Source organism: Nuphar pumila, chromosome 17 (genome assembly GCF_984573655.1).
Source record: "Nuphar pumila chromosome 17, dmNupPumi1.hap1.1, whole genome shotgun sequence".
Lineage (NCBI taxonomy): Eukaryota > Viridiplantae > Streptophyta > Magnoliopsida > Nymphaeales > Nymphaeaceae > Nuphar > Nuphar pumila.
In genome coordinates, this window is record NC_143265.1 from 8,481,851 (window position 1) to 8,507,107 (window position 25,257).

General features: G+C 37.7%; 1 pseudogene across 1 annotated transcript in view; it reads right to left on the reverse strand.

Annotated features, from left to right (window-relative positions):
• The window catches only part of LOC149811559 (AP-4 complex subunit epsilon-like), a 41,272-nt pseudogene extending 16,272 nt beyond the window's left edge, over positions 1–25,000 (reverse strand). The window contains exons 1-4 of the transcript XR_016428520.1: positions 24,212–25,000; positions 23,421–23,606; positions 18,687–18,902; positions 18,416–18,526 (exon numbers count right to left, since the gene is read on the reverse strand). The product of XR_016428520.1 is annotated as an AP-4 complex subunit epsilon-like (transcript). The remainder of the gene's footprint in view (positions 1–18,415; positions 18,527–18,686; positions 18,903–23,420; positions 23,607–24,211) is intronic.
• Between the last annotated feature and the right edge of the window lie 257 nt (positions 25,001–25,257).

Genomic DNA, 25,257 nt, shown 5'->3' on the forward strand with positions numbered 1-25,257 from the left:
TTATTTTATATTTTCTTTTTGCTTTTTATTTTTCATTTATTGTAAAATGCATTTAATGCATTGCATTGGGGGTCCCAACTAAAGGAGTCGTTGGACCCCCAACGGTCACAAATGTGACCGTTGGGGGCCCAACGAGTCCCCTTTTGGGCCTCCCAATGCTCTCTCTCTCTCACTCTTTTCTCACTCTTTCTCTCATTCCTTTGTGTATAAATAGAGGGGTATTCCCCCATGTAAGGCATGGCCTTTTAGGCCCTCACATTCAATAAAGTTTATGTAACTTATGCCTCTTCGTAGGCTTCTTGTGGTGTCCCTTAGTGGACCATTGTGTTATTCCCCATTATGGGGTTGTGTTTGTCCAATGTTGGACCTTATAAATGCATTATGCATTCTTGTAATTCATTTCCGCATACTTTCTAACAAAAAATGTATATCCATTGTGTAAATACATATATATTTATATATATATAGGTAACTAGGTCAGTTTATTTTAAATTTTTTAATTCTTATTAAACTAGTCAACACATTGGTTGACTAGTCAATAGAGTCGTTGGAGGTTGGTTCCAACTCCAATGATTCCATGGAGCTCCCACTTTGTGTATAAATAGGGGATGAATCCCCTTTTCATGTAATGCTTTTTGCATGGATTCCACTTGAATAAAAACAATATTTTTTATATTTGTGAGTGTTTCTCGTGTGCCCATTGAGTGGGTTTTGTATGTTAGCCTATTTATGGTGCTTTGAGTGTTCATCTTGGTATTTTCATGGATCTTGTTAAAATGTAAAGTGTAATGTAACATATATATAATAATAATATAATATTATATTATTATTATATATACTTTTTTATTATCTTTTTTTATTTTTATTTTCTTTAATGTATTTATTTTCATATCTAGTTCACATTGGACTAGCTATGAGTGAAACGGCTACATTAAGAGCCATTGGACTAGAGTCCAACGACTCTTTTGGGGGAGAGCTCAGAGTGAGCTCTCCCAACCCCATTCTCTTTGTATAAATAAGGGTGAACCCCTCCATTGTAAAATACTAGAAATGCTTCTTAAGCATTTTCATTATCAATAAAGATTTATTTATTTATTGTTGTGTTCTTCCTTTTATACCCTTTTATGGGTTTGGTTGAAGTGTCTTTTTAGACATTCTTTTGATGGATTCAAGTGCATTTGTGGAAGACCACCATTTTCTTACATGTTATCAGAGTTGTGGAGAGCGTAGATCTTGAAAGCTTCTACCTCGTTTTCCGTGTCTCACTTGCAAAAGTGTTTCATCACTTTGTTCTTGGCTCAAGAAGATTCGTTGAAGAAAGGAGGTTATTGAAGAACCTCTCTTACTACAAAAAGTTGTATTGCATCCTCTCTCTTATTCTCTTTTCTTCTCTCTTTCTATTTCTCTTCTCTTATCTAATTCCTTCATACTCTTGTAAAAGATGGATGACAACGATAAAATCACCATCATACCTATGAAGCTAAACGATACTAATTATGTAATATGGGCTTCGATTATGAAACATCACATTTGGGGAAAAGGGCTAAGGGGTATAGTTGATGGTTCCGATTCGGAACCTAGACTATCTCTTACCAAAGTAGAGAGTGATAAAGAAGTTTCTCTAACGGAAGATGAGAAGAGCAAGGCGTTAGCCACTTATGAAAAGAAATAAAAAGAGTGGAGGATAGGGCATGCAAAAATTATGTCATGGCTAATTAATAGCATAGACATTAAAAAATACTCTAGCCTTGCTAAGTTCGAACATGCCGATAAGGCTTGAGAATAACTTTAAAATATGTATTCCCTTAAAGATATTGCACATGTGTGCAATTTACAAGACAAAGTTCGGACTATGACTCAAAATGATAAAATCATTCAAGAATATTACAATGAATTGTCCAAACTTTGGGAAGAATTGACTCTTTTAGAGTCAAAATGGCAGTCCCGAAGATATTAAGCTCAGTCAAAAACTTGACATGGAGCATTTTTATCAATTTGTAAACAATTTAAGACCAAAATTTGAGTCGACTAAATCGGCTCTTCTTCATTGAGGAAAAGTTCCCTCTATTGTGGATACTATAGAGGAACTAACTATGAAGGAAAATAGAATTAAAAAGAATACTCCAAAACCAGAGGATGATTCTGTTCTGGCTGTATCTAGACCGGGTAACCATATACGTTCTTACAGGCCACCTCATTTCAATAGACAAAATGGTGTCTTTGACAAGAGAAAAATCATTTGCCATCATTGTCATGAAACAGGGCATTATAGGCCTCACTGTCCTAAACTTAGAGAGCTAAGGGAAAAAAAAAACTGCGGTTGTTGGATCAGAACCCAAAGATCAAGATGCACCGGTTTCTATGACTCAATTAATGGAGATTCTTCAACCTCTTATCAAAGGGTCTTCCTCATCATCTGAAGCTTCAACTAGAGCAGTTGTTTCATCCTTTTTCGATCCAGGTAACTTTCCTTGGCTTCTTGACTCTAGTGCTTCTTTTCATATGACTCCAATTGATAATAGTCTATCTGAATGTTTCAATTCAAAAAAAAATTGTGTTAAAAGTTGTTACAGTTGATGGAACCTCTCTTAAATAGAATGAATAAGAAATTTTGAAAAAGTCCATAAAACTAAAAAAAAATTATTCCAAAAGTAAGATATATTCCTAAACTAAATTTAAATCTTCTATCTGTTTCTCAAATATTTGATTATGGATGTAATATCTCATTTTCTTCTCATGGTTGTTGGGTACAGGATCGTCAGTCAGGAAAGCTGATTGGGGAAGGCCATAGAGAAGGAGGACTCTGTTACATGGATTTTTTGGAATTGCCTAAAAATGTTTTTTGTTATAACATTGAGAAAATAGAGTTGGATTTGTGGCATAAAAGACTTAGTCATCCTCATATGGCCAAAATCCAACATTTTCCTGATCTTGAAAATTTTTTTAACTATGAAAAGTTTACTTGTAAAGATTGTATTCTTGGCAAAATGAAAAGATTACCATTTTGTGATAGAACCTTTTGTTAAAATATTATGTCTCTTTTAACTGTAAACTGAAATACCCATCAGGGGTATTTCAGTCCTTTTACTCAATAGGTGTCAGCCACCCTAATGGGCTAACATTTTTACTTTTTCTTTTTTTATTTACTTTTGCTTTTTACACTTTTTCTTTTTGACTGTTGTGAAAGGAACAACTCCATATAGCTGTTGGAGCTGCCCCAACAGTCACAAATGTGACCGTTGGGTGCAGCTCCAACAGTCATATTGAGCTGCACCTGTGGCTTCTTTTTGCATTATAAATAGGCCTTAGTGGCCCTTGTAAACATATTCTTTTTTGTGAGTGCATATGCAATATTGTAAAGCCCCTCTTGGGAACTTATGAATTGAAGTTCATTTTGTTTCATGCTTTTGTGCATGTGTATCCGTGCCTTCGTGCACTTGTGAGTGTTCTCCTCTGTGCCTTTGTGCACTCTTTGTATTTCTTGTATTGTGGTGTTACACACAATCTTTTTTTGTAGAGATTTTCACATGGTATCAGAGCAAGGTTGTTTGGAGAAAGAAATTGGTGTGATTCTTCTCAATATCAAGTGCCTCGAAAAACGTGCCTTCAACTTTTTGGTGATTGGAGTGGAGGCGCTTCTTCATTCAATATTTTAGAAGATTACTACAACAAGAAAGATTTAAAATCTTATTGTGATACGTATTCTTTTCTTTCTTCTTTCCTCTCTAATGGGTGAGAAAGACTCCCATTTTTCTCTTGGTTTCAAGTTAAATGGCTCAAATTATCATGTGTGGGCCGGAAATATGAAAGCTCACATCAAAGGGAAAGGGCTTTGGGGTTACATTCAAGGCTCGATTCTGAAACCCGAGCCTAAAATTACTTTGGTTAAAGAAGGGGAAATCAAAATCCTTGAGGGAGATGAAAGAACTAATGCTCTTGAGGAATATAGTAGGAAACATGAGCAATGGGAAATGAATAATTTCAAGATTTTGTCTTGGATTTTCTCTTCCATTGAGACAAGGATTAATGCCAATATTATAAAGTTTAAAAAAGCTTCTCAAGCGTGGGAGTATCTTGAGAAGATGTATACTTCTAGAGACTTGTCCCATAAGTATTATCTTCAAAAGAAAGCGTTAACTCTTGTTCAAGGTGATATGTCTATAAGAGAGTATTTTGCGGAACTTTCTTCAATTTGGGATGAGCTTGCCATGCTTGAACCCAAGTGGAGTGGAGAAGCCATAGAGCTTCGTCATAAGCAATTAGAAGAAGACCGATTCTTCAATTTTTTGAATGAGCTAAGGCCCGAGTTTGAGCAAATAAGATCTTCGCTCCTATCCGCTTTTACCTCTCCTTCTCTTGAAGATGTCTTAACTAAATTAAGTGGAGAGGAAACCCGTATGGGCATTAGCAAGCAAAATCCTAGTGTGCTTACAATATCCACAAATCAAGAAGAATGTGATGGTGTTAATGCCGTTTCTAGACCTGGTAACAATTTAAGAACATATAGACCTCCTCATTTTAAGAATCAAAATCAAGGAGGAAGAAGAGATTATAGCAAAATCTCGTGTCACTTTTGCAAAGAACCGGGTCATATCAAACCAGTTTGCCCAAAATGGAAGAAACTTCTAGCAATGACAACTACATGTCAACCTTCCAAAGAGGAATCTTCAAAAGAAGCTCTATCTCTCAATCAAATTGTGGAGGCTCTTCAACCTCTTCTAAAGGGAGCTATTTCCGGTGTCGCCGTATCCACCTCTTCTCCTCCAGGTAAAACTTCTTGGCTCTTAGATTCGGGTGCATCCTTTCATATGACCCCAAACATTTCATCTCTTTCCGAGTATTCTAAAAATGCGTCACCTTCTTTTGTTTCGACCGCGGATGGTACTTCTCTAAAAATTAAGGGAATTGAAAATTTTAAAACCCAAAACTTCTTTATTCTAAAAATTAGACTTATACCAAAATTAAATTTAAACTTGCTTTCTGTTTCTCAACTCACGGACCTTGGGTGTAACATTCAATTCTCATCTAATAAATGTTTAATACAGGATCACCGGTCCGAGAGATTGATTGGGGACGGCTCTAGGAAAGGAGACTTTCTTCAAATTCCTAAAAACACCTTTTGTAATGTGGCCCAACATAAAGACATAAATGTTTGGCACAAGAGACTTGGTCATCCCAACATTACCAAGTTATCTTATCTACATTTTGTTAAAGATCTTTGTAAAAATACTTTCTCTTGTAATGATTGTATTCTTGGAAAAATGAGAAGTATACCTTTTGAACCAAGAACTATGTTTAGTACTAAACCTTTTGAAATTATTCACTCGGATGTTTGGGGACCGACACCTGTCATATCCAAAGGTGGTTTTGCTTACAATGTGATTTTTGTAGAGGATTTCTCACGATATTGTTGGATACATTTTCTCAAACATAAGCATGAAGTTTTTTCATGTTTTAAAACATATCATATAATGATTAAAAATCAATTTAATAGTAATTTAAAGATATTTAGGACCGATTCCGGAGGTGAATATCTCTCTAATGAGTTTAAGAAATATCTTGAGGATTGTGGCATTGTCCATCAAATATCGTGTCCTAAGACCCCACAACAAAATGGTTTGGCCGAAAGAAAGCATAGGCATATCATTGAAACCACTAGAACCCTTCTCATTTCCCAAAATATTCCTAAAAATTTTTGGGCCGAAGCGGCTCTTGCTTCCGTCTATCTTATCAACCGACTTCCATCCAAAAATTTAGATAAAATTTCTCCCTTTGAGATTCTATATGAAAAAGAAGCTGATTATAATAGGTTGAGAGTTTTTGGTTGTAAGTGCTTTGTTCTTACCGATAAAAATGATAAACTCTCACCAAAAGCCATTCTTTGTGTTTTCCTTGGCTATTCGGAAACTCAAAAATGATTTCGATGTTATGACTCTAAGAATGATAAATTATATGTTTCAAGGAATGTAACTTTTTTGGAAAATGATAGTGGTTTTGAAAAAAATGAATCTCATTTAGAAAATGCCGATTACTCCTTTCTTTTTGACCTTTTCTCTAAGGATGATGATATCTCTAGTGATGATGAATCAACATATAATAATGAAAATGAAATGGTTGTGATCAACAATAACTCTAACCCTTCTACCCCTCAAGAAGAAAATGTATCTAGAGAACTCATCACTTATTCGCATAGAGATAGAAGCACCTTTAGGAGTGCTATTGAACTATATAGTGAACCTAGTGAGACTATTTCCACTTATGATTCTCGTCCTAGGAGAACTGAAAGAACTAGAAGGACTCCCTCTAGATTCGTATCTTTTGATTCTTTCTCTCCTAAATATCGAGCTTGTTTGAGTGTCATTCACTCTTATTTTGAACCAAAATTTTTTGGAGAAGCCAAACAATGTAATAAATGGAGAGAAGCCATGGAGAGTGAACTCAAAGCTCTTAAGAAAGCTAACACTTGGGAATTTCAATCTCTTCCCAATGGCAAGAAAACTATAGGATGTCGATGGGTGTTCAAGGTCAAGACTAAGAGTGATGGTTCTCTTGAAAGGTATAAGGCTCGTCTTGTAGCTAAAGGGTACAGTCAAGAATATGGGATTGACTATGAAGAGACATTTGCTCCAGTAGCTCGTATGGTTACTATCAGATGTCTTATCACCATTGCTTCAATTCGAAAATGAAATATTTACCAAATGGATGTCAAAAATGCTTTTTTAAATGGAGATCTTAATGAAGAAGTTTACATGGATGTTCCACCTGGTATGAAAATCCCAAAAAATAAAGTTCTTCGTCTTCGTAAAGCTCTTTATGGACTGAAACAAGCACCCAAGGCTTGGCACGATAGGTTTAACAATGTAATGACTGAAAATGGTTTCACTTCATGCTATACTGACACTGCATTATTTATTAAGAAATCTGATGCAGGGATTGTTATATTATTGTTATATGTTGATGATATGTTAATAACAGGTGATGATATCAAAGGAATCAAGAGCATTAAATCTATTTTGACTTCAAAATTTGAAATGTCAGACTTAAAATTTCTAACATATTTTTTAGGAATTGAGGTTGCCTATTCTCAGAGAGGGTATTTTTTGTCTCAAACTAAACTTGCTTGTGAGATTCTTGATAGATCAGGAATCACAGATGACAAGGTCTGCGAAACTCCTGAAATAGTAGGTTTGAATATGAAGATTGATGATGGGATTCTCTTAAAAGATCCCACACCTTACCGGCAACTGGTTGGATCCCTAACGTATCTCAGCATTACCAGGCCTGATATTTCTCATGCAGTACATGTTGTTAGTCAATTTCAACATGCACCTACTACAGTCCATATGAGCGCCATCTTTCGCATCATCAGATACATAAAGGTACAGTAAACAAGGGAGTATTTCTATCTTCTACGTCTGAATTAAGTTTAATTGCTTATACTGACTCTGATTGGGGAGGTGACACAAATAACCGTCACTCCACCACTGGTTTCTGTATTTTTTTAGGTGAATCATTAATCTCTTGGAGATGCAAGAAGCAGCAAAAAGTGTCGCTTTCATCCACCGAAGCTGAGTATAGAGTCATGGCATCTACTACCATGGAGATTGTTTGGATTCGCAACTTATTGGAAGATATGAATATTCAAGTTCAAGGGCCCACAAAATTATGTTGTGATAATAAAAGTGCAATCTACATTGCCAAAAATCACACATTTCATGAGCGCACGAAGCATATCGAGATGGACTGCCACTATGTTCGTGAAGAATATTTAAGAAAAACCATTGACCTTCCTTATGTTACATCAGAATATCAACTGGCAGACTTCTTCACCAAGGCGCTGTGTTCTCCAAGATTTAACTTCCTTCTTGACAAACTTTCGGTCGTGACACCCTAAGTTTGAGGGGGAGTGTTAAAATATTATGTCTCTTTTAACTGTAAACTGAAATACCCATCAAGGGTATTTCAGTCTTTTTACTCAATAGGTGTCAGCCACCCTAATGGGCTAACATTTTTACTTTTTCTTTTTTTATTTACTTTTGCTTTTTACACTTTTTTTCTTTTTGACTGTTGTGAAAGGGACAACTCCATATAGCTGTTGGAGCTGCCCCAACAGTCACAAATGTGACCGTTGGGTGCAGCTCCAGCAGTCATATTGAGCTGCACCTGTGGCTTCTTTTTGCATTATAAATAGGCCTTAGTGGCCCTTGTAAACATATTCTTTTTTGTGAGTGCATATGCAATATTGTAAAGCCCCTCTTGGGAACTTATGAATTGAAGTTCATTTTGTTTCATGCTTTTGTGCATGTGTATCCGTGCCTTCGTGCACTTGTGAGTGTTCTCCTTTGTGCCTTTGTGCACTCTTTGTATTTCTTGTATTGTGGTGTTACACACAATCTCTTTTTGTAGAGATTTTCACACCTTTGTCTCTTCCAAATCACTTGAATTAGTACATTAGGATGTTTGGAGTCCTGCACCAGTTATTTCGAAATGTGGATTTTGCATATTTTGACATTTTCGTTGATGATTTTTCTAGACATACTTGGATTTACTTCCTCAAACATAAATCAAAAGTCTTTTCGTTCTTTCAAACATTTCATAACATGGTTAAAAAAAAATTTCAAAATGATATCTCCTTTTTTCGCAAAGATTCAGGGGGAGAATTTATATCCAAAGAATTAAAAAATTATCTAAGTTTACATGGCATTACGCATCAAAGGTCTTGTCCATACACTCCACAACAAAATGGACTGGCTGAACGAAAACATCGTCATATCATGGAAACAACTAGGACGTTATTAATAGTTAATCATGTCCCAAAAGAGTTTTGGGCAGAAGCGGTCCTAACTGCTACCTATGTCATCTTCTTCCTTGAAAAATATAGCTCTAATTAAAAAACTAGTGAAACTTTCTCCGGATTACTCTAGATTGAGAGTGTTTGGATGCAAGTGCTTTATTTTCACTAACAAAAATGACAAATTCTCCCACCGTGCGATTCCTTGTGCCTTTTTAGGATATGTCGATAATAAAAAAAGCTATAGGTGCTTTGATTTTCAAAATGAAAAAACTATATGTATCAAGAAATGTATCGTTTCTTGAAAAGGAAAGCTTCTTTGATTTTGAAAAACCTAAAGAAGTCATTGAATATTCCTTCCTAATAGATTTGACCTCAAAACCTGTTAATGTGATATTGAATGTGACTTTGACAATGATCAAAGTATTGTTGATCTCAAGCATAATGACAATAATGAAGACCACAGGGATGTTAGTCTATAATGTTCTAGACGAAGAGAGTCAGATCTTCCATGTGTACTAGAAAAATATTCTGAAGCATCCACCAGAATGTCATCCCGAGTTTCGAGGCCTCCTAAAAAATTTGTGTCATACGAATCCTTTTCACCAACACATAAAAGAGTTATTGCATTAATACACTCATATGAGAAACCATCATCATATTTTCAAGCCAAAAATCGTGCGAAATGGGTAGTAGCTATGAAAACTAAGTTAGATGCACTAAAAAATGCCTCTACTTGGACTATTCAAGATCTTCCTCTAAGTAAGAAACCTATAGGTTGTCGATGGGTCTACAAAGTTAAAACTAAGAGTGATGGAACTCTTGAAAGATATGAATCCTGATTGGTGGCCAAAGGTTATACCCAAGAATATGGCATCAATTATGAAGAAACCTTTACCCCAGTTACCCGTATGACTGTTAGAACCTTAATTGCCTTGGCTTCCATTAGAAAATGGCTCATATTTCAGATGGATGTCCAAAATGCATTTCTAAATGGTAAGTTAGTTGAAGAAGTGTAAATGGAAGCCCCACCCGGTATTAGTATTCCCAAGGGTAAAGTTCTTCATTTAGAAAAGGCTCTTTATGGTCTTAAACAAGCATCAAAAGCTTGGTATGACAGGTTTAGTTAGGTTATGTTTCATATTGGTTTTCAATCCTGTTTGACTGACATTGCTTTGTTTATTAAGAAGACTGATGCAGGAATTAGAGTGCTTCTTCTTTATGTGGATGATATGATCATCACCAAAGGCGATAAACAGAGAGTTGAAAATATAAAAAAACTTCTTAAAACTCATTTTAAAATGACTGATTTAGGTCTATTAAGATATTTTTTAGAAATTGAAGTTGCTTATTCTTCTCGTAGGTATTTAATGTCTCAATCTAAGTTTGCTTTTGATATTGTTTCTAGGTCTGAAATTGTCTGAAATTACTGTTGAAGGTAAGATGAAAGGCGCAGAAACCGAGGTAGAGAGAGAGAGAAAGAGAGAGAGAGAGAGAGACGACTGGAGAATAATAGAACCACTTAACTCAATTAGGGCTAATCTCTATGTTAAATAGAGATAGTCCAAGGAACAAAATTACACCTAGGTCCCTCATTAAAGAATAAGATGCAAATAACCTCTACTTTAGAAAAACTTATTTACTAAAAACATCTTAGTCTCAACACTCCCCCTCAAGCTGGAGCATAGATATCAATCATGCTCAGCTTGTCACAACACTTTGAGAAATTTGGTCTCGCCAGGGCTTTGGTAAAAACATCAGTTACTTGATCTTCGGAAGATACATGATCGGTGCAGATATACCCAGCCTGAACCAAGTCGCGAACATAGTGACAGTCAACTTCAATGTGTTTAGTCCTTTCATGAAACACTGGATTGTTGGCAATATATGTAGCAGCCCTATTGTCACACATCATCAATATAGGTAGGGATACTTTCTCCTGAAGCTCGGTTAAGACTGATTTTACCCACATAATCTCAACTGCAGTCTGGGCCATTGCTCGGTATTCAGATTCAGCACTCGACCTGGCTACAACGGTTTGTTTCTTACTCCTCCAGGTAACAAGATTTCCTCCCACAAACACACAAAATCCAGATGTTGACTTCCTATCTTCAACAGATCCTGCATAATCCGCGTCAGTGTAAGCAACAACGTCCAAAGATGGATTTCGTTTAAACAACAGACCTTTACCAGGAGATGCCTTTAAGTACCGAATAACCATCATAGCTGCATCCCAGTGAACTTTTGTAGGTTTGTCCATGAACTGACTGATTTTACTCACAGCTAATGAAATGTCAGGTCTAGTAACTGTCACATATAGTAACTTACCCACCAAGGATCTAAAGCTGGCACTGTCTACATACTCAGACTTCTCATCGAACATGTGAGTTTTGGGATCCATTGGAATATTAGCTGGCTTGGCTCCTAGCATTCCAGTCTCTTTTAATAAGTCCAACACATACTTTCTTTGAGACAACACTAAGCCCTCTTTGTTTCTTGCAACTTCGATACCCAGAAAATATCGAAGGTGACCAAGATCTTTAGTAACAAAGTGTTTCTGAAGATGATCTTTTGTGGCAGAAATATCTTGGGCACTGTTGCCTGTTAATATGATGTCATCGACATATACCACCATAACAACAATTCCAGCACTGGTTTTCTTGATGAACAAGGAGTGATCTGAAGCTGACCTGACAAAGCCAAACCTAGACATGACCTCAAATAATTTGTGAAACCATGCCCTTGGACTCTGCTTCAGGCCATAAATAGCCTTCTTCAACTTGCACACCTTCTTACACTCCCCCTGAACCTCAAAGCCTGGGGGTTGTTGCATGTAGACCGTTTCCTGCAAATCCCCATACAAAAAGGCATTCTTGACATCCAAATGAAACAAGGGCCATCCATGGTGCACAGCAACAGAAAGAACAAGACGAATAGTGCCAAGACGAGCAACTGGGGAGAAAGTTTCAAAAAAGTCAACACCATAAGTCTGAGTATAACCTTTTGCAACCAACCGGGCTTTGTACCGTTCAATTGACCCATCCGAGTTATATTTAATGGTATATACCCATTTGCAGCCAACAATATCTGCATCAGTTGGAGGAGCCACCAAATCCCAAGTGCCCCTAGAACATAGGGCATCCATCTCATCCTTCATAGCCTGCATCCATTTGGGGTCGAATAGAGCCTGACTGTGATGAAGCGGAACAGAGGAGGCAGACAAAGCCGAGATAAACTTCTTCATAGAAGCCCCAAGATTAACTTCAGAAACAAACTGAGAAATGGGATGAAGGGTGCACTGTCTTTTCCCTTTTCGCAGAGCAATAGGAAGATTCTCATCAATAGCAGAAACTTCAGTATGCTCAGTGATACTTGCCTCAGGAGAAGAAGATAATGGGGGCATGGAGGTAGGGGGTAACCTGTGAGTATACACTATAGGAGGGTTTCTGTATCGAGACTCCCCAGAGGATGGAGTCACAGGCTTTGGAGTGAACGACTCTAAAGGAAAAGGGGGAATTGGCAGAGGAAAAACATCACCTTGACTCTCTTGTAACCTTGGAGTAGTACTCGAAAAATAAGGAATAGACTCAAAGAAGGTAACGTCCGCACTGACATACTCTTTATGAGATATAGGGTCATAGCAACGATATCCTTTTTTGTTCTTAGGATACCCAAGGAAAACACATTTAATAGACTGCGCAGCAAGTTTATCTCGATCAGGACCCAGCTTATGCACAAAACACACGCATCCAAAAACTTTAGGGGGGATAGGAAAGAGAGGAGCCTCTGGATGGAGAATTTGAATTGGGATCTGGTCTTCTATAGAACTGGACGGCATGCGATTTATAAGAAACCCCGCTGTTAAAACCGCATCGCCCCAGTATGTAGCAGGCATATTGGATTGAATCATAAGGCACCGAGCAACATTAAGGATTTGTCTATGTTTCCTCTCAGCCACCCCATTTTGCTGGGAGGTATGGGGACATGTAAATTGAGGTTGAATCCCATTTCCAGAGTAGAATTGAAGTAAGTCTTTGGATTTGAACTCAAGAGCATTATCAGTGCGAACAATTTTAACACATATGTCAAATTGAGTTTTTATCTCTGCAATTAAAGATTTAAGAATGCCAGGACCTTGAGACCGATCTTTTAACAGGAACACCCACGATAGTCTTGAGAAGTCATCAACAATAACTAGGTAATAACGACATTGAGACCTATTAGGAATCCGACTCGGACCCCACACATCTACATGAAGAAGATTAAACAATCCTTGACTTGATGGACTCTGACTGGAGGGAAAAGAGCTTCGACAATGTTTTCCCAATTGACATGTTTCACACTGAAAAGAAACTGAGGAAGGTATATGAGGAATGACACGACGAAGTTTTGTCACTGGAAGGTGACCCAAACGATGATGCCACAATAAAGGACTTGAGGATGATGTAACAGCAGAGTGGGCCGAAACCTCTGGTTGGTGAAGATAATACAGACCACCTTCCTCATAGCCACTGCCAATCCTTCTCCCCGTCAGCAAGTCCTGAAAGGTGCACCCCATAGGATAAAAAATCACTCTACAATTCAACTCTTTTGTCATTCGACTGACTGATAATAAATTCTGTGGAAACGAAGGAGCATGAAGAACATGTGACAACTGAAGAGTAGGGGTAATAGACATGTTTCCCTGCCCTACAATTGGGGATGAGCTACCATCAGCAAGACGTACCCCTTTCTGACCTGTCACAGGTTTTAAACTCAAAAAATTGCTCGAGTTTCCGCACAAGTGACCAGAGGCTCCAGAATCAATAACCCACCTACCACCTTGAGCAGATAGGCCATCACTTGCCGAGCACACAACCTCCGCAACAGAAGACTTTGAATTGGATGATCGTAAAGCAAGGAGCTCGTCATATTCAGCCCTACTAAGAGTTACACAATCATTGGAGGAATCTGCATCTGATTTAACCACTTGAGCCATAATATAAACTAATGGGCTTGATTCACAAAATGCAGGAGCAACCACACACGCATACCCACAATCAACAGCAAGCCTGAGTATATCAAGTTTTGACTTCACCAATGAAATCTGAGAAACACGACCTTCGACTGTTCAGATCCAAACTCCAAACATAATTTTAAAGAAACTTGACCAAAACCTTTCCCCTCAACCAAGGATGACTATAGGCTGTAAATCAAGATCACACATCCAACACGACTTAGAGTGTGTTATCATCACATTCGCCACTACGACAACCAGTAGCAGCACCCAACACACGACTTAGAGTGTGATACCACAGTGCCCAACACAGAATCCCACTTCAAGGGACACGGTTCCCACAAACAGAATAATTAAATTTTTTTCGCACAACAGGGAATCATGCCTGCTGATTAAAAAAAAACTTATTAACATGCAGTTTTCAAAAGACAGTTGTGTCAAAAGGGTCACGACACAGCACCCAGCTTCTTGCTAAGTACTTTTAACTCACAACATCTACTCCCAGCCATATACCTCATGACAGCCAAAAAAAAATTCCAATTTCACGACTTCTACACAGCACTTGTACTTATCAACATAGATAAAGATATTCACGACAGCTGCGTATTTATCAACATAAATAAAGGAACTCACGACAGCAACTCTCAGCAATATAAATCACGACAGCCAAAATAAAATCAGTTTCACGATACCATGTTAGAGCTTTAATGGAGTAAAACTATTGAGATGCTTACACTCCAGCAAATCAATATTTGATAGGCGCAAGCACACCAAGTTGGGAACCAAGGTGCAGATCTGCAGTAGACAACTTCAACTACACCAAAACGAATATCAGATCTGAATATGATCTGATTTAACATTACCACGTCAACCCACAAGAACAACAACCCACGTCACCACAAAGACCGTTGATCACCAGCACCACAACGATAATAACAGCAGCAACTTACAACCACAACAGATCAGATCTGATCACCATCTTTAACACGCCTGCAATGGAGACAGATCTGGTCCACACCGTGCGACAGGTTCTAAATCACCACCAACTGCAACATCGTCAATGCCAAGACTTCAATACCCAGATATCTACCTGCTGCTCTAGCTTGCCAAATCACAACGATCCATCTTCAATAGATTTCCAAACTGCTCCCAGATTTGGCTTCAGATCTGAGTCACGACCTCTAGTCAATAGTCGTGACTAGGTCTGACTGCAGATCTGTAGCCAGGTCTGATCTTCACACAGAAGGACCGACTATCCGATGAGATGTTGCTCGAAGGAAGATGATGCTGGAACTTAGGCACCCAAGGTCGCACGCTGCTCTGATACCATGTTGAAGGTAAGATGAAAGGCACAGAAACCGAGGTAGAGAGAGAGAGAAAGAGGAAGGGAGAGAGAGAGAGAGACGGCTGGAGAATAATAGAACCACTTAACTCAATTAGGGCTAATCTCTATGTTAAATAGAGATAGTCCAATGAACAAAATTACACCTAGGTCCCTCATTAAAGAATAAGATGCAAATAACCTCTACTTTAGAAAAACTTATTTACTAAAAACATCTTAGTCTCAACAATTACATATGATAATAAAGTTGATACTCCAGAAGTTGTTAACGTTAAGATGAAAATTGATGATGGAGAACCTCTTGAGGATCTTACTCCTTACAAACAACTTATCGGAGTATTTTCCTATCTTTTCATTACAAGACCAGACATAGCACACGCTATACACACAGCCAGCTAGTTCCAACATGCTCCCACCATAGTTCACATGGGGGTTGTTCTGCGTATTGTTAGATATATTAAGTCCTCTATTTCACGAGGACTTTTCTTGTCTTCTACCTCTTCTCTGGATCTAATTGCATATAATGATACGGATTGGGGAGGTGATCCCAATAACAAACACTCAACTATTGGCTTCTGTGTTTTTCTAGGTGAATCATTAATCTCGTAGAGAAGCAAAAAACAACATAAAGTTTCCCTCTCATCTACAGAAGCCGAATACCGAGCCATGGCAACCACGACCATAAAAGTAGTTTGACTTAGACATCTGCTGGACGACGTGGGAGTTGAAGCAACGCAAGCTTCACGTATGTGTTGTAACAACAAGAGTGCGATCTACATTGTAAGCAATCGAACATTTCACGAATGCACCAAACATATTGAAATAGACTATCACTACGTCAGAGAGGAATATCTACATGAAATCATTGATCTGTCATATGTCACATCAGAATATCAATTAACAGACTTCTTCACCAAGCCTCTCATTGCTCCTAGATTTCACCTTCTCTTAGACAAACTTTTGCTCATTGTACCGTAAGTTTGAGGGAGAGTGTTAAAATGTAAAGTATAAAGTAACATATATATAATAATAATATAATAATATAATAATAATATATTATTATTATTATATACTTTTATTTTTATTTTTTATTTTTATTTTCTTTAGTTTATTTATTTTCATATCTAGTTCACATTGAACTAGCTATGAAACTTAGTAAAGTTCTAGTTAGAACTTGACTAAGGGTCTAGCCGTTGGACTCTAGAGTCCACCGGCTCTTAACCTGAGAGCTCAAACAACCCCATTCTCTTTGTATAAATAGGAGTGAACCCCTCCTTTGTAAAATAATAGAAATGCTTCTTAAGCATTTTCATTATCAATAAAGATTTATTTATTATTGTGTTCTTCCTTTTATACCCTTTTATGGGTTTGGTTGAAGTGTCTTTTTAGACATTCTTTTGGTGGATTCAAGTGCATTTGTGGAAGACCAGCATTTTCTTACATATCTTATTGTAGATCTTTTGTGTATCCACTTTGGTGACTTCAATAACATGGTTGGAGGTTCTCATTTCTTTACACCACCTGCCCTGGCTAAATCAATGTTGGAAACAGTCATTGCACATCATCATTTGGAAGATATGGATCATCCTTAAATGTATCTCTCATGACTCGCAATCTTACTCACTCAGCACTGTCAAAAGAGAGATCTGGAAAGCCTGTTTGGATAACTTTTACAAGCTGAACTGGACTCAACAGGAATGCTTAGCCCTTTGCTCATGGCTTACCTTCAGACTTTTTCCAACCCCATGGAAGCCTTGCTCTCATCCTTGCCTTGATATACGGCTGGCTGTTACCTTCATCCATTTTGCAAGGTAGTGTATGTTGCTCGCTTCCCAGATGGTGAATACTTAATTATTGGCATTATGTATACATGCTCAGATCTTCTTATGCCAGAAACACCTGTTCTCTCAAAGTCACTGTTGGATAAGTCACCTGATTGCTCTTTCTGAAGGCAGAAGTCATCCATGTGTTTGTTTCCCTTGCAATAACTCCCTGCTTGTCACTAGTCGCTTCTCCTATCACGACCCTTACCAGTCTCTGTGTTCCTTAATTGTAATATTTGTCCGGGTGAAGCTTTTTTGTGGATTCACAAACTGACTTCTTGGTCTGTTTCTGACGAATCTGTAACTTAGTGCAATATAATGGAGTGGGCCTAACCCCGCAGCTTGGTTATCGAAAAAAAAGGGCATAAAAGACAGATTCCTAAATTTTGATCTTCATAACTAGTCTCTACTCTGTAGAGAGTTAGTTGCGAGATTACCTACTTCCATGAGCTTGGTTAGTTCAGGAAGACTTCATATAGACCAAAAGATTTATAAACTAGTTGAAGATTTCAGATATGAAAATCAAAATGGTTAGAGCACGCAACACTATAAGATTGTGGCTTCATCCAACTCATAGTTAAATAAACTCAGAAATATTGGAAATGTTATTCCCATCCTTTTTTATGTAGGCTGTGCATGTCATTATGAAACTGATTCTCAACAAGTGATTTAATTTGGTCAAATTCACCAAACGTTTCAAATTTCATAGTCAACACTCAACATACATAGTGCTCTATGCTGCATTTTGGTCCAGGAAAAGATTGGGTTGGTTTTGAGATGGGAGCACTCTTACCAGGCCCAACCTGACACTTAATAGCCATGAAACAGGTGAAAGGAGAACAGCATAAGAAAAGAGGAAGGCTCAATCTGGTCAAGACTTTACATACAAAACAAACCTCAGGCACACTAAAATGAACAAATTCAATGTCAATTCGGTCATTTCCTTTTTTTTCAAGTTCATTTTTAAGATTACAATAGGATTACAGTATAAGGCCATTAATGTCAATCAGTATTAGTAAGTTAATATCAATAAATAACATTACTACTAAAAAAATTTATTTTGCAAATATAGAAAATAGAACACCTAAAAGAAGATATGTAGGAGAAGTTCATTCCGAAAGAATGGAAAAGGGCCAATAACCTGATAGAAAAGGAAAGACATACTAAAAAGATGAGAACAAAGGAGGTAATCAAAAGAAAGGATTAAAACAACAATGTTTTCAAGCAAGAAACAGTATCAAGATGCACATTAAGCATGTTTAACTTGGTATAACATCATTGCATCTCAGAAGAGCTTGAAATCCACATGCGTATAAACAAATTTGTTGAGTGAATAATGTGCATTTTAAATGATGATAAAAATGAAAGCCAAGAATGTTAGCAGTTCTACAAATTAACTTCTGGATCAGTTTATAAGAAAACCATCAAAATTTACCACAATGAATAGAATACTGTGGGCTCACCTCTAAGCAATCAATCACAGCCATCTGGTGTTCCTCTGCAATATCTGGGCTTACTTTGATGAGTCGACGAAGAGCATCAATGCCCATGTATTTAAGATTGTGGTTTTCACTCTGATCATATCATAAAACATATCCAGGATCAAAATCACTATCTTATCTTCAGTAGCTATACATGCAAAAATGTGCCTGATTTCTTTAACGATCCGACAATTTTAGTGTTCTTTCCAATACTTAAGGAGAAAACCACACAATTATTCTGGACTGGACAAACCTTTAGAAATCTGGATGTTACTTCAGCTGCAGCTTCTAATAATTTAGGACTAGGATATATGGATGAAACAGTGCACACACATTCATAAAGAACTGCATTCCCAATGTTGCTTGTTGTGTCACACTTCTTAAAAATGCCCCCCAGAACAGTATACATGTTTTCACTGGCATGCTTGCTGCCACTCCCAAGTAATGCCAGAATTTTAAGTAATCTGATCTGCGAAAAGAATGAGAACAAGTATCAGATTAAGTTCTGGTATGAGATTCTCAGTGCACAAACCCATAAAAATTATATGTATTCAACAAGGTTGTCGGTATCGCGTCGTATCATACGATATGGTACGATACGTATAATTACTTTGGGGGTTTATGATACGATATATCATACCCGTATCGGGTGTATCGTATGATACACCCGTGTATCGACCCATATCATATGATACACCCTGTATTGTACGATACAGGTCTGGCGCACTTAAAAAGACTCAAAAGCCTATTTTTTCAATTTGGGTTTAAAAGGCCTTTTGAGGGCCAAGTTCTCCATATGTCTAGAGGGTATTAGAAGGGAACCCACGCACCTTAGGTTCCGTAAGATTGATTTGGGGGCCTATTCGTGGGCAAGGAAAAGGGCTTTTGTGATTTTCTCAAGTAAGAGTGCATTCTCTCCCATTTTTTCACTCAAGGAAATGAGTTAAGGTAAAAAATATATATTTTTTGCTTGTTATTGAGTGTTTTGGGAGAAAGATGGCATTAGAAGTTCCAGCATGACAATGGTGTACTCAAATAAAGAGTGAAAACCGATTAAAAATCAAATACAACTATTGCTAAAATAGTATCTCTCGGTTGAAGCATCATTTAGTCAAGACACAACATAATGTGCATGCATGCATGTCAAAGAAATTGTCGGATGCCGTAAAATGACAATACCAACAATTACTTGACAATTGAGAGGAAAAAGACAAGAAAGAGAGATGGATGAGGCGAAAATGGGATATGCGGAGCCCTGAGAGGATAAATATTACGAACAGTGTTGTGAGAGGCGTACGCCTCAGTACTTGAAGTGTACACCTCACAGGCGAGGCGCACGCTCAAGGTACTGAGGCGCACACTCACTACCTGAAGCGCTGCCTCCTCAACGGTGATTTTGAGATTTTATTTTTTTAACAGTCCTGGTCAGGTAAAAAATGATGAAAATATCGAGCAATTTACAACATTATGCCTAACTTATCATCTATTTACAAAAGGCCGTTTGATTTCAGGGCTAGTACATTAAACAACCTGTTTATTTATTTTTGTTAAGGTACTTTATCTGAATGCATTTTAATGGCAGCCTGAGGTATAAAATGGTGTTTTTTTTTCCAGTTTTTGTAGGACTTTCAGGCTTACATGTATAAGTTTTAATTAAACAAAAAAACTTCTGAGGGGCAGGGCGGGTCTGCCGGCGACCTCATGGATCTGCCGGCGGCCTTTTTTATATATACATGGAAAAACTGCTCTCAAGATCAGATGTAGCTAGTGAGGGTCTGTCGGCGGCCTCATGGTACAGACTACAGATCGTCGTCCTCCACTGCATAATTTGGTACACTCTCCTCCTCTTCCTCTTTGAGTACCGCAGTGCGCGGTTTCTTATCGGCGAGCAGTTCTTGGAAAACGCTGCAAGCATCGTCTCATTCAAGGTCGATTCTGACGTCGCCTCCCTGTTCGGCCCCGATCAGTTAATGGCGGATGCAGAGATCGGTGATGAATCTTTATTTTATTTTCTTATGATTTTGTACTAAAATAACTAAAAGCAAATTAGTAGTGCTTATTTAAAATTTTCATTATTTTATTAATATTATATATTTTATTATTCTGATCATGAAGCTTACGCTTCAACGCCTCGAGGCTTACGTCTCGCTTCATAACATGCTCAACGCCTCGCTTCGCCTCATCGCATTTAACAACCTTGATTACGAAGATGAGCTCTCTACTTATGATCCTACAACCAATAGCATAGGATCCAAAGTAAGAAGTATTGCACCAAAGGGAAAAAGTGTGGCTGGTGCCAGTAGTAGTGTCATGGCTACCGCCACGAGGACAAAAATAAGAGGAAGGAGATCTTCGGCATTCGTACTGCTATGACTCTTCGGCATTTAGTCCAACAGACAGATGTCAAGGTTGGGAGATGGTCCTATGTTGTATGCATTCCTTTCAATGCGGCAAATTCCTTTCATTTTCAGTTCATGGTATCAGGCCTGGATATAAAATGACTTCATATCATGCTTTGAAATAAAAAAATTTAGAAGCTAAGGTAAAAAAAGTGAAGGCATATTGTGATGAGAAGAGGTAGTCATGGAGAGAAACTGGGTGTAGCATCATGACATATGGGTAGACAGATGGTCAAGGACCTTGATAAATTTCTTTGTCTATTGTCCCAAAGGAACCATGTCTTTTAAATCAATTTATTTGTTTGATGTATTGTTGAGGGTTTTTAACCATGTTATGGAAGAGGTTCAACCTCAAAACATTATACGGTTCATTATTGATAATGCAGCAAATTATAAAGCACCAGATAAAGGATTGGCATAAAAATTTTGGTCATTCTTTTGGACCTCGTGTGTCATTGCATAGACCTCATGCTTGAAGAGATCGACAACATGGATGAGGTACATCAGACAGTCGAAGGATGCCAAGAAATTACTAAATTTATTTACAATCATGCATGGGTTTTGAGCCTAGTGAGAAAGTGCACTGGTGGTGCTGGGTTGATTCGTAGTATAGTTACTAGATTTGCTACGAATTTTTTGACAGTTCAAATTCTAGTAAAGAATAGAGCTGCACTAAAAAAAATATTTTCATCAGTTGAGGGGAATGCATATCTCCATGCACAAAAAAGAAAGCCCATAGAAATTGTCGATAGTATTTAGAAGTGAATTTTGGGATTTATGCATCAAGTTGTTAAGAATAACTATACCCTTGGTGAACGTGCTTCAATTGGTTGACAGTGAAGACAAAACAACAATGGGTTATCTCTATAAGGCCATGGATAAAGCAAAATAAGTCATTAGAGATAATTTAAAAGAAAACAAAAATTGTACGTACCTATATGAAACATCATTGATCATAAGTGAACTAGGCAACTTTATCAACCTCTTCATGATGCAGCATATTATTTAAATCTTGCATTTAGATACTCCTCTATTTTTAAAATGGACAGAGAAGTCAACAAGGGACTTTTGGATTGCATCGAAAGGTTGAACCCTGATTATAACATTCAAGATCAAATTCATAAGGAAATAAAAACTTATGATAATGCATTGTATGATATAAGGAGAGCTGCAACAGTGTGAAACCGTGCCATGATGCGTCTAGGTAATTTATTTTATTTATTTCAATTTTAATTTTAAATTGTTATTTAGTTATGATGTTTTGTATAATTGTATATGTTACTGTCTTATTGATTTCTCATTTTCTTGTTTTTTTTAGACATGTGGTGGGCCAAGTTTAGAAGGGAGGTTCCAAATTTGAGAGCTTTTGTCTTTCGCATTATTAGCCAACATGCAGTAAAAGTGAATGCGAGAGAAACTGGAGTGTCTTTAAGCAAATTCATACCAAAAGAAGAAATGGATTGAGGCACAAAAAGCTTAATGACGTCTATGTTCGCTACAACTTACGATTGAGGAAAAAGTATATAAAATTATAAAGTTTATTTGTCATTTTCATTCAAAACTCAACTAATCTTAATTTTTTCATGTCATCTTTTTAGGCAAATCAAAAAGTTATCAACAAGAAAGCATAAAGATCAATTTGATCCTATCAGTTCAGAACATTTTGATGCATAGGTTAAACAAGAAGCAAAGACTCATTTGAATGAAGATGGCATTCAATGGATTAACATGAAAGAATTATAACAGGTAGATGATGAAGACTGCACGTATCTTGGAGACGATATGAATATCGAAGGAGGAGAAGAAGAAGATATTGATGATGAAGATGATTATGATTATGATTATTGATGTATCATATAAAGATCAATTTGATCCTATCAGTTCAGAACATTTTGATGCATAGGTTAAACAAGAAGCAGAGACTCATTTGAATGAAGATGGCATTCAATGGATTAACATGAAAGAATTATAAGAGGTAGATGATGAAGACTGCACGTATCTTGGAGACGATATGAATATTGAAGGAGGAGAAGAAGATATTGATGATGAAGATGATTATGATTATGATTATGATTATGATTATGATTATTGATGTATCATATTTTAATAAAAAACTTTTTTTTGTGAGATATTTTTGTTTATGTAATATGAAAGTCAGAGTCTTGTGGTATGTTCTTAATTGCAAAATATTTAATATTAGTTGATGTTTGATGATGTCTTATGCGGCTCATAGAGACATAAATGCTTCATATGTGATTTTGTGGTTGTATTATATGCAATGCATCGTTATTTCATGTGATATGGTTTTTTTAGGTTTTTTTACTAAATTTTTCTGATTTTTCTTGATTTTTTTTGAATTTTTTATTAAAAATTTACGATATGTTTACAATATGATACAATACGGTGTTACTATTGGGCTGACCAATATGGGTAACAATTCACTACTTACAACCTTGGTATTGAATACAAGGCATGTGTTCCCAAAAAAAAATAGTGTAATATCTAGAAACTTGAAATCATCTATATGCAGTCATAAAGTCATAAACTGGGAGATTTACTCACAAGTTAAACCAGTCAATCAAACAAACCTGAATAAAAGGAGCAGGCATTTGATGGTAATCATAACTCTTAGGAAGTCTTCTTTCTGCCATTTGTTTGAGAATGCTAACAAAACTGACAACCATGTCCCTGTATGAATTTGCATCTGCTGAAATAAGATCAAAAAGAGGGCACAATGATGCTCCCATAACCCCAGGATCATTATCACATAGCCTCTACAGACGCAACAAAAAGTTTGATTAATTAATCAAGCCAAATGGGATGAACCATAAATTAAAATGCAAGAATAACATCTGACAAAAGTTCATTAAGCCCAAAGGACCAAACCAACACTAAATTGTGAAGACATGACAGCACACACATCCCCATCAAAATCTTTTAATCAAAACAGCCACAGTTAGCCAAAATCACCAATCCAAACCTTCTTTATTGAAATATACGGTGAATTTTAGTATGGCAACCATATGACGATACCCAACAATAAATTTTTAAACCAATTAAACTACATTTCCTGATAACATAAACTAAATGCTGCATTATCATTGTGAGCTCACACGACCATACATCCATACCCTCAAAATGCTTTAACTTGAGCAGCCAAAGTTTCCAGGGAAAAAATCCAGGAAATCCGAAAACCTTACTGAATTGCAAGAGACCAGAATGCAACATCAGAAAATCTAAAGTTAAAACAATTACCTCCTCCAAATATCATGAACGTAATACAGTCAAATCCGCGTACACATACCCATCAAATTCCATTAACAAAAAAACGCCTCTACTAAGCAGAAGAAAATCAATCAAACAATGTCCAAAACCACACCTTCCTGAAATTGGAGATGACGTGCGAGACAGAAGACGGCGCCCGCCTGTAGAATCGATGCAATGCCATGATGGCCTTCTTCCTAACCGCCTCATTCGGGTGCCCGAGGAGCTCGACCACCTGAGGAAGAACCGCGGGGATCGTCTCCTCGTTGATCAACTTGCACACTGCAGACAATGCCGCACAGACGACGAGATAATTATCCGATTTCAGGTCCTTCTGGATGGTGTTCACAATGAGGATGATGAGATCGTGGTCCTCGTTGAGGAAGAGGGTCACGGCGAGGTACCCGGTGCGCTTGTTGAGCAAAGAGTCGTCGTGGGTCATCTTCACGGCGTGGATGTAGCCGAAGGAGGCGTCGTGGCCAAGAATTTCGACGTAAACAAGCCGCATTATGTACTCCTTCATCTTCCTCTTGGGCACGTTCGGCTCGGCGATCCTCTTCTTCAAGGTCTCGATCTCGTGGAGGACGATGCGGCCCTCCTCAGCCTTGGATTGGCATTCGCCGATGGATTTCACGAGGTCCAGGAATTCCTTCGATCGGCCCCAACCACCCTGAGAGCCCATGGCGAGTTCCCTCCCGATGGTCCTCAATTGCTCCATTTCTTTTTCCGAATTGATTCCGATCACCGAAAGGCCTAAGTTTTCTCGCGTTTCATCGTCAATTCTGAAAACACCCAACAGCCGAAACGTTGCAGAGAGGAGAAGAGCTCCAAGAAGCTCGCGTTCCCCATCGATTCTGAAACACCCAAAAGACGAGAAGGGGAAGAGGGGAGAGAGGAAATATGGGGGGGGGGGGGAGAGAGAGAGAGAGAGAGAAACTGGGGAATTGGGATCAGGGGATTCCTGACGGTGGGGGAAGGATTTGGAGGGAGACACGATGGGGATCGACGAGACGTCTCTCTCTCTCTCTCACTCTGGTAGGCAGAGCGTGGGTCGGCGGGTGGATCGATTCGAGTCCTAAATCACAGCGATACTTCAATTTTCATCTGTGTCGTGTCCTTTTGTGTACTGTTTGTAGCGAGCAACCGCACGAAAAATGGTAC